The 11,167-nt window shown below is 41.4% G+C and overlaps 1 non-coding gene across 1 annotated transcript; it reads right to left on the reverse strand.

Annotated features, from left to right (window-relative positions):
* Positions 1–229: 229 nt before the first annotated feature.
* On the reverse strand, positions 230–301 carry Trnac-gca (transfer RNA cysteine (anticodon GCA)). The gene has a single exon. It is a non-coding gene; the product is annotated as a tRNA-Cys (tRNA).
* Positions 302–11,167: the final 10,866 nt, after the last annotated feature.

Here is an 11,167-nt window from a genome sequence, read left to right on the forward strand (position 1 = left end):
GGTAAAATATTTAGTAAACTGATACCAATTTACCTCAATAGTAATAATAAATACATAACTATGTTTTATGCGAAAGTATTTTCATATTTTTGTAAAAAAAACAATACAACAATAAAATCTCGTTTCGAAAACAGCTCCATATGCCTTTTAAGTTCTTGCTACTACAAAATCACACTTTTAAAACAGAGGTAGATTAAAAACAATACAAAAAAAACAGATTCTCTCTATTAGGGGACACCCGGATTTGAACCGGGGGCCTATCGATCTGCAGTCGATTGCTCTACCACTGAGCTATATCCCCGATACTGTTGCAGACGAAATTGCACATTGTGTTCTTTCTGCATCGGTGCATACGATTTTAGTGGGGTGACGTCATACTTTATTAAGGCTGGCTGGCTATCCTTAACTGGTTGTTTTGTATGCAGCTTGACATTTGAAAAGTTTGTTACAGATGATGCAACTCAGCCGTACTAGCCATTAGAGCCTGATTATCCAGCTTAAGAAGGCTTACCGTGGAAATTATTTGAAGTTTATTATAAAACTTATATTTATTAAGATAAAAGACTTCAAATAAGTAATGTATTAGGTATGAAAAATATATCGGATAGCTTGCGTTTCATTTTAGTGTCCGTACTCATGACCCTACCTTAATTACCTAAATACCTGAATTATCTAGAAAAGCTAGCTTAATACCTTTAAACAACCCTGTTAATAAAATGTCATAGTAATTTAGAGTTCAATTACAATGTCCAATGAAGCGTCAAAAAGACTCGGCGCACGTTTTTAGGCACCCACGCATTCATCCAATTTCTAATAACGTCCTTATTGCGTAAGTATTAATGACGTCATTTGTTTTCGATCATAATAAAAAACAACCAACATTTCATACGTCTGTTCTAAAACTATATTCAAAATCGGCAACAAAACTATATTTGTATCAGTATGCAAATTATTTCGTCCTACACATCCACGTGACTGGCGTATCAAAATCTAGTCTAAAAGAGCCTTCACACATGACGGATTTTCTATACAATTTTGTATCTAGTGTGCATTTTTCATCATTATCATCATCTCAGCCATAGGACGTCCACTACTGAACATAGGCCGGGGCCCAATGCTTTCCATGCTGCCCGGTTGGTAGCGGACTACGTCCAGCGCCTTCCTGCTACCTTTATGATGTCGTCGGTCCACCTTGTGGGTCAGAAATGAGGAGATCCGTAAAGAACTAAAGTCGCTGACATAGCCCGACGGATTAGCAAGCTGAAGTCGCACTGAGGGCAGGGCACAAAGTACGCAGAACTAACGGCCGATGGGGCAGTAAGGTTCTGGAGTGGAGGCCGCGTACCGGAAAACGCAGCGTGCATTTTTACTGAAGTTTATTTTAGCTAGCAGACGTGAGAGTATAAGCATAGGTATAAGTAACCGTCAGTGCAGGTCAGATGACAGTAACAAATTAAAAAACTACAAGAAATATATGTTTTAAAGCATAATGGGGCTTCCCCGCTAAGCTTATACATAACTAGCGGCCACCCGCGACTTCGTACGCGTGGATCCCGTTTTACCCCCTTAGGGGTGGAGTTCCGTAAAATCCTTCTTTAGCGGATGACGTAGATAACATCTACCTGCATGCCAAATTTCAGCCCGATCCGTCCAGTGGTTTGGGCTGTGCTTTGATAGATCACTATGTCAGTCAGTCAGTCACCTTTGAGTTATACATTGTATATTTAGATATTGTCTTACCTTAGGAAAACGATGAGCAGGCTGAAGGTTCTCCACCCGGAATCTTTGATCACAGAAAACTGGCTATCTCGCCAAGTGCTGAAACAAAACAAAGCTGTTTTAACATTCTTGTTATGGCGACAGACACATATAAAGTGGTGGTGGCTAGCCAGGTGGACTTATGCCCGTTTTCACCATCGATCCCCAATTTTTAAGTGACCCCTATGAAAAAAAAATCCTGTTATGTGTTACCGTAGGGGTCACTTAGAAATTAGAGATTGATGGTGAAAACGGGCATTAGGCTAAGAACTCACGGCGCTATTTTCACCCGCGCCCGCGGCGATTGTGGAATTGCGGTTTTATTTTAAAACTCACGGGAGCGGTTATTTGCGCGATTATTCTAAAAACTCACGCTAAGTCACTGGTACAAAATGGTCGCCCGCCGATTGGGCTGTTTTCGCGCCGCCGAGCGGGACCCACATACAACCGCGCCCGCTGCGGGCGAAAACCGCGTCGTGAGTTGTGCATTAGTTTTTACATAAGTATCTGAATTCAACCGCCGCGGGCCCGGGTGAAAATCGCGCCATGAGTTCTAAGCCTTAGAAGTTTCATATGGGTAAATTAATAGGTAGGTACTCATACTTTATGCTACCTGCCAAAGAGAGCCAAAAGCCTACTTATCAGGTGTTGCAGTGGGAGACAGGTTGACTCAAACGAAATGTGATAGACAGTTAGCTCCGTCCCTGCTGCTTACCTATACCTTTTTGAGTGCTTCCAACTTATAAAGTAATGAAAGTCAATCTTAGTCAAAAGTTTAGCGTCTTATTAATATAGTGAGTCAATGGCTCAATTTGGATAAAACATTTTCCCAGGTTTGATTCCCTAAAATTTATTTCGTGTACATTTTTATGCTGATATACCTGTTCGTGTAAAAGCTCTGTTCGCTAAAAATTTGCACAACACTACAGACGATACTGGATTCATATTTTTTGTTCCGGCTCAAAAACTATTTCCACGCGCAGTAGTGGTCAGTTTTCATCGCCATCTGGATTGTGCTTCTTTTTTTATTAACCAAACGCGCTGCGAGTTTTATTCGCGACTTTATTGTGTGGAGCGATGAGGTGCTAGTACGGATTTCGGCACGTCAAACTACACATTGAGGCTTATAAAGTAATAACTGCTTTTCTGCAACAATTAGTAAGGTGAAGATGTGCTGTGGCTAGGACACAAATACATTGTCACATAAAAATTCATCATGTCAGCCATAGGACGTCCACTGCTGAACATAGGCCTCCCCTAATGCTTTCCACATTGATCGATTGGTAGCGGCCTGCATCCAGCGCTTCCCTGCTACCTTCACGATGTCGTCGGTCCACCTTGTAGGTGGACGTCCCACGCTGCGCCTTCCGGTACGCGGCCTCCATTCCAGAACCTTGCTGCCCCATCGGCCGTCAGTTCTGCGCACTATGTGCCCTGCCCATTGCCACTTCAGCTTGCTAATCCGTCGGGCTATGTCAGCGACTTTAGTTCGTTTACGGATTTCCTCATTTCTGATTCGATCTCGCAAAGAAACACCAAGCATAGCCCTCTCCATAGCACGCTGTGCAACTTTGAGCTTCTGTATAAGGCCTATAGTGAGAGGCCACGTTTCCGAGCCATAAGTTATCACTGGTAACACACATTGATTGTAGACTTTCGTCTTCAGGCATTGGGGTATTTTGGACGAAAAGATGTTACGTAGTTTCCCGAACGCTGCCCAGCCGAGTTGGATTCGACGATTGACCTCCTTCTCGAAATTGGACCTACCTAGCTGGATCGTTTGTCCGAGGTAGACATACTTGTCGACAATCTCGAGAATTGAGCTCCCAACTGAAACTGGGTAGGGCGCAACATGGATATTCGACATAAGCTTCGTTTTGTCCATGTTCATCCTCAGGCCTACCTGTTGGGAAACTCGATTAAGGTCTTCGAGCATTGTGCCAAGATCTTCCAACGATTCTGCCATGACCACAATATCGTCGGCAAACCGAAGGTGAGTGATGTACTCGCCATTAATGTTTATGCCGAATCCTTTCCATTCCAGGAACTTGAAAGCGTCCTCCAATGCAGCGGTGAACAGTTTCGGAGATATAACATCTCCCTGCCTAACGCCTCGCTGCAGTGGAATCGCCTTCGTGCTCTGCTCCTGTACTCGGACCGACATGGTGGCGTTTTTGTACAAGCACTTCAGCACCTCGATATACCGATAGTCAATACGGCACCGCTGGAGAGATTGTAGCACTGCCCAAGTCTCAATCGAATCGAAGGCCTTCTCATAGTCCACGAACGCCAAGCATAGTGGCAAGTTATACTCCTCAGTCTTCTGTATAACCTGTCGCAGCGTATGGATGTGGTCTATGGTACTATAACCTTTTCGGAATCCGGCTTGTTCGGGAGGCTGGAAGTCATCGAACCTACGCGCGAGACGGTTCGTGATGACTCTCGAAAACAGTTTGTAGACATGACTCAGAAGCGAGATGGGTCTGTAATTCTTCAGCAAGGTCTTATCACCTTTCTTGAAGAAGAGCACCACCACGCTTCTGTTCCATGCCTCTGGCGTAGTTCCCTGGAGTAAGACGGAGTTAAAGAGTCTCTGAAGGACTTTCAGTATCGGTGTTCCACCCGCGTTCAGAAGCTCCGATGTTATTCCGTCATCACCCGGTGCCTTGTTGTTCTTTAGCTGTTTGAGAGCCATCCTAATCTCGTATAGGCTGATGTCCGGGATATCTTCGGTATAGTGTCGAGTTAGTTTAGCTCTTGGATCTGTGGTTGAGCTATCAACAGGTTTGGTGACTGAGGTATATAACTGTCCATAAAACCTCTCGATCTCACCCAGAACCTCGGCTTTTGTTGACGTTACACTACCGTCCGCCGTCGTTAGCTTAGTCAGCTGGCTTTCCCCAATAGAGTTGTCTCTTGCGAACACTTTGGAGCCTTGGTTCCGCTCTATCGCCTCTTTAATACTGTTGGTATTAAAGTTGCGAATATCGTGTCGCAAGGACTTCCTTATCTGTCTATTGAGCTGCCTATATGCCTTAGCGTCAACGGAGGTCTGCAGTGTCATTAGGCGTCGTTCTTGCATGAGGTTGAGGGTGTGGTCGGTCAACTTTTGCGGCCTGTTTTTGCGACGAGGTCTGAAGAATTTAGACCCAGCTGCTTGGACAGTTTCAACGAACCCGTTATTAATCTCGTCCACTGACTCGCAGTTTTCCAGACATGCAAAGCGATTTGATAACTCGAGCTGAAAGCTCTCGGGGCAGTGAATATGGGAATTTAAGGGTCGGAGCGTAGACTTCATCAGACGGGACCTTTCTAGCTTGACGTTAATATTTAGTATGCCTCTGACCATTCGGTGATCACTTCCGGTTTTCACCCTGTTGATCACGGAGACATCGCTAAATATTCGTCGCTTTGTGGTCATGATGAAGTCAATCTCATTTTTCGTGGAACCATCGGGACTTATCCAGGTCCACTTCCTGTGAGGCGGCTTCTGAAAGAAGGAGTTCATGGCAAAGAGGTCCTCCTTCTCCAGAAATTCGGCCAGCCTCTGTCCCCTGGGGTTCCGTTGCCCACATCCAAATTGCCCCACTCTCAGCTCATCATCACCTCGCATGCCCAGCTTTGCGTTGAAGTCCCCCATAACAACATTGAAGTAGGTTTTAGTAGTATGTATGGCCCTACTTATGTCCTCATACATAGCCTCTACTTCCTCATCTGGGTGTGTAGAGGTCGGTGCGTATACCTGAATTACCTTCAACAAGTATCTTTTAGATACTCTGAGTATCAGGTATGCAACCCTGCTCGACACACTTCCGATGGTGACGATGTTGTTAGTGAGGGACTTGTGGACGAGAAACCCGACACCACCTTGGGACAGTTGTTCGCCCTCCCGGTAGTAGAGTAGGTTGCCGGATTTCAGGGTGATCGTGTCCTCGCCCTCTCGTCGGACTTCCGATAGTCCCATGATGCTCCATTGCAACCTACTCATTTCATCTTCCAGCTCTATAAGCCTTTCGTCAGTCCTCAATGTGCGTATATTATGCGTTACCAGGGCCAGTCGTGGTTGGTGTGGGTAGCCAATCCGCCTTCGGAGATTCTTAGCACCCCCCGCCCCGCTGTCACCCTGACCGCTACCGTAGCCAGGAACAGCGGGGCCACCGGAGACTGGGGGCCTGGTTGCTTTTGTGTATTTCATTGTGAGGGAATTGCCAGTACTCGCCACGCTTGGCAGGCGGGTTGGCGAGCGCAGTTTTTTATATGTTTCGCACGCAGACGCTGCTGCCCATCTCGCGCTACAGGATTTTGTCGCCTCTTACGACACGCCTCCTGTTGGCGGTGGGGAATTGTATTCTTTCCGGCCGTCCCCACACGGCACTTCCGGCCGTCCCCACACGGCACATACATACATAAAAATTAACACTTTATTTTTAGGAGTGGTAGGTACCTCAGTAAAATCAAGAAGAAATGCGCATGGAATCCAACTTTTCTTTGAAATAAACAAGAATTGAAGAGTTACCTCCTTCCTCCTTTTTAGCTCCTGCATGGCGCCTCCTAACATTTGTTCAATAGAAACCTATTTAGCGACACCGCCTAAGTCAATCTCATAATTATTTATTTGCCTATAGACCAGGGGTGGCCAACTTGATTAGACATAAGATCTACTGTTTACTAACGAAAACCTGGGCGATCTACCACTTACATACATCTTGAAATCTTAAATGAAACAGCATAGTTTTTTGCCTTGCCACGATCGACTGGACCGGTTGGCCACCCCTGCTATAGACTATTAAATTGTGCTTCCAAATCGTGCAATATTTAAAGCAAAATACCTACTATTTAACAAAATAAGAGTGTTTAGTATAATATGTCTCTTTCTTTTCATAATTAAAACCTTCTTATTATATTTCTGCTGATTCTCAGTTCTCTCAAGAGTATCTATTTATCTACAGTAAAAGCCATCTTGCTTGCATCAGTTTATAACAATGCTAAGTCAATAGGACATTACTAGATTGCATTCTCATCACTCGATATTCTGTTTCTGCATTGTATAATATTGTATTCTGTCAATACGGATTCTGAGTGATAGACTGTGTTGACTTTTGCACTGTATCCCTTTCAGCCCAGCCGAACACAATTGTGACGTTAGTTTAAAGATAAATTTTGGCGGTATTTTAAGGCGTAAGTAATCGGGCCCACAGCCGCACAATTGTGACGGATATGCTCTATTTATTGGTGTGAGGAAGATAGCCAGCAAGCGCCGCGAAATTCAAATTAAAACGGGTTCATTTTGCCGTTGCTGTTGTTTAGGGTATCGCTGCGTGTGAGTGATTCTAATTACATTAAAATTATGCCATTGCTATGTTATTATTGTGATTTATAGTTAGTTATGAACTGTTTTACGTAACAGTGGATAAATTTGTTTATATTTTTGGTTAATTCTCAAGAAAAAGTGTCACAGAAGTATAAAGTCACAATTGTATCACTGCGGGCCCAACTACATACTACATTGCAATGGCTAGATAATTTTTTTTCTTAATTACAATACAATTGGGGAGTTACTGGAACAGTAAGATATGGAAGATGTTCATGAGGCATGTGTACAACATTAGAAGATTCTTACTTCTCCAAGAATGATGCTCCACTCTCATCTTTGAGGGCAACCCCCAATCAAAATGACAGCAAATGGATAAAAAAAAAAGATTTCGTGGCAAGACTACTAGTCAAGCTCAAGATAATTAAAGTAATGAACAGCCCAAATCATTAGCGGAGTACTTAGAAATTTATTTTAATGCCGATCTGTTTGTAATGTTTGCTATCACTGCTGAGCAATATTAAATGGCCGAAAAAGGCCAGCAAATGAAATCGCAATGTACATCTAATGAAATAAAAATAATCTTTGGGGTTCATGGGACTATGAATTGCATTAAATGCCTTCGAATCAAAAATTTTTGTATTGTGACTTTGAATGAGTTGGGCCCACGATGATACAATTGTACGCCCCCTGAAAAACCATGAAAACAACATAGTACCACTGAAAATGTTCAATTTTCATTTTCTCTGATCCCCAAAGATAATGAATATCGAGTTTTTTTATTACTACCTTGATTAGTTTCGTCGTGGGTCTGAAAGGGGTATCTCAGAAATTATTTGCTAATTACTAAGTACATAAGCTATGAAAACTTGTTGAATTTATTCGATTTTTTTTAATTGTGCATAGTAAAAGATTACTCAATTTTATTAACAAACCAGTAATAAGGTTAAATAAAGGTACAATATAGGTACCTACCTACATAAAATAAAAACGTTTTCCATTTAATGTTTTACTTGTGAGTTCTTTCAAACAGTTGATTCACAAAAATCAGGTATTAAACGTCCGTATTGACAAACATTACTATGAGGTCTCACAGTGCGCGTGGACGCACAGGGACACGAACCAATAACAGAGATCTATTGAACGCTGTGCGTTCGATTTGCTGCTTCACTTAAGCAAGCATCGTTTGTGAATACGGGCTTAATCTTAAGTAGGTACAGTCAGCGTCAAACAGTTCGTGACACTCAAAGTAGCCAATAAGTCCGCAACACGTCTTTGTTATAATTGAAATAAGATTGTGTCATCAGCTTTTTGACCACTTTGGGTGTCACGATCTATTTGACGCTGACTAAGGCCCAATTTTTTGATTCATAGTTAAAATAACCAACAGTCAAATTTGATGTATGTCAAATGACAAGTGGTTAAATATCACAAAAAAATGTTTTTCGAAAAATGGTTAGCTTGACTTTTAGTACATTTTTTAACTATTAGTTTACATTTTGTTAATATTTAACCATTAGTAGCAAAATTTTACAATTAGTTATTTTAACTATGAATCAAAAAACTGGGCCTAACTGTTGATGACGCTTTCTATTTTGCCAGAAACAAAAGGTTAGTATGTGGCTGACATACTCTCTTTTGTTTTTGGCAAAATAGAGAGGGTCAACACGTCAAAATTAAAATTTTGCAAAAATAACACGACTTTTTGGTGTGTTTTGAGTCAGATAACGCAGCGGACGGGTTTAGGTCAAACAATGTACTCGTATTATGACACAGATGTCAAAGTTGAAGCGAAAAGCGTAAAGCTTTGACGTCACGACACGTATCACAGTGAGTTGGCGCTTCATCCCAAAAGAGTTTAAAAAATCATTTCCGTCAGTCCATTGTTTACGTGGCCAAACAAAGGGGGGCGTAGGGCTGTCTCAAAGGGCTTTTAAAATGCACAGCGATTTTGCGTGATGAATGAGTTTTATGCATGAGGTTAGAGGTATATTGAGGTTTTCAAATTGAGTTTTTAAGGGATGAGGTGGTCAATTGGATTAATAACTCATGCTGTCAGACTTCAAAATAATTTTAATCGACAAGTCAAAATGTACTTTAGATTTTTGTTTTAGCATTTTTACAGATGTTTTTACTTTTAATATTACTTTTAAAATAATTTCAAAACATTTGACTGACATGTCAGATAAACATAAGCCTACATTAGGTATCTACTATAAGAATTGTTATGAAACAAAAATATTGCAACAAAAGCAGCTTAAAGTTTCGTTCATTGTTTCCATTATAATATTAGTTGAGAGGCACATTATTGAAAATGTGTTAGAAAACAACGAATCAAAGCTTCAAAGCTTCAAAGCTTTTCAGGACATTTTGTCCGTTTCACTATTTTATCTAGGTATTTTAAATTGAAACAAAATGAACTTTAATACAGTCATGTCTTTGCCACCAAATCTAAATAAACCTCAAAGGTGACTGACTGACTGACATAGTGATCTATCAACGCACAGCCCAAACCACTGGACGAATCGGGCTGAAATTTGGCATGCAGGTAGATGTTATGACGTAGGCATCCGCTAAGAAAGGATTTTACGAAACTCCACCCCTAAGGGTGTAAAACGGGATCCACGCGTACGAAGTCGCGGGCTGCCACTAGTAGAAAATAAGAAGCCAAAAAACTTGATTGAAATAGACAGCCCTAGCTACCGGCTTGTTTTGCACACAGCCTTATCTCCCGCGTACAGAAAACAAACAATATTTTAGTATTAGTTCTGTGTACTAGTCTGTAGAGACAGATAACCGTTGTTTGCACGTGAAACACTTTTTCCGCACTGTTATTATTTGCTCAAAGGATTTGACGGTATCTGAAACTGTTGCAATACAATACGACATTGGAAAAATGATAAAAAAATTACATAAATATTTTTAGGTATACCTACTCTAATTTTTACTTGACCTATAGGTTAACTGGAAGATAATGCCACATTACATTAAACCTATTAGTGCATAACGTGCGATAAATATTCGCCTTTTGTATCAAACTGTACGTTCTACTGTGGCGTTCACACTTAGGCTTAGTTGCACCACCTTATTTTTACCCTGACTATAACCATAACCGGTGTTTTATGTATGGAGTTCGACAGATTTTTGACTTTTGTTACAGTAAAATTATGATGGTGTAACCTAACCTTACAGTATGATTGTTGATATTACAGTAACCAAGACTAAGACAAACGACACTCTCGTGTTAAAATAAACATCCCTCTAGACTCTAGAGGAATCGAATGTACGACCACTGAATACAACTTGGCCGTTGGGGCAGAAAAGTTCTCGAGTGGCGACCGCGGGCCGGAAGACGTAGCGTGGGCAGGCCTCCCACTAGGTGGACCGACGATCTGGCGAAGGTCGCGGGAAGAGCCTGGATGCGGGCAGCGCAGGACCGGTCGTTATGGAAATCCTTGGGGGAGGCCTTTGTCCAGCAGTGGACGTCATTTGGCTGAAACGAACGAACGAATACAACTGAAAAGCGCAAAGTAGAGTAATTAACCAAATGTGTAGCCAATAGCTACAGAAACGTTAATTACGAACGACCCTAATGCCTACAACTGCTACGAACGGCGCACCGCTACGAATGCTACGGCGGGGTCAAGTGCTACGAAACTTTTTTATTTCAATATTTTACACCGGTTTCCGTTACTGAAAATTGTGAACCGAAAGTTTTTCTGCAACTTTTTATTCCGATGCAGTTATTTTATCGTTCGTTTAAGGTTCAATTCAAAATTAAAATGTCTTTAGTTCTTGTATTAAAAATCGTCAAATTTTTATCTCAACTTGTAGTAATTGAGTTTATAGTTTTAGAAACAATCAGTAAGTGCTTACAATACGTCACTTACCATCAGGTGAGATACAGGCCAAGAGCTCCCTCGTTGTGGATTAAAAAAAAAAAAAAAAAAATTTAGTAAAGTTTAATTTAAATACGTTATCATAAATAACGTACACTGTGGCACCTTATAATATGTATATTTGGATTAGTATCTACTATTTTACAACAGGAAAGTATAAATAAATAAAAAATAAATAAATATCCTTGGACATTTCACA

The sequence above is a fragment of the Ostrinia nubilalis genome, chromosome 17 (assembly GCF_963855985.1).
Source record: "Ostrinia nubilalis chromosome 17, ilOstNubi1.1, whole genome shotgun sequence".
NCBI classification, from domain to species: domain Eukaryota; kingdom Metazoa; phylum Arthropoda; class Insecta; order Lepidoptera; family Crambidae; genus Ostrinia; species Ostrinia nubilalis.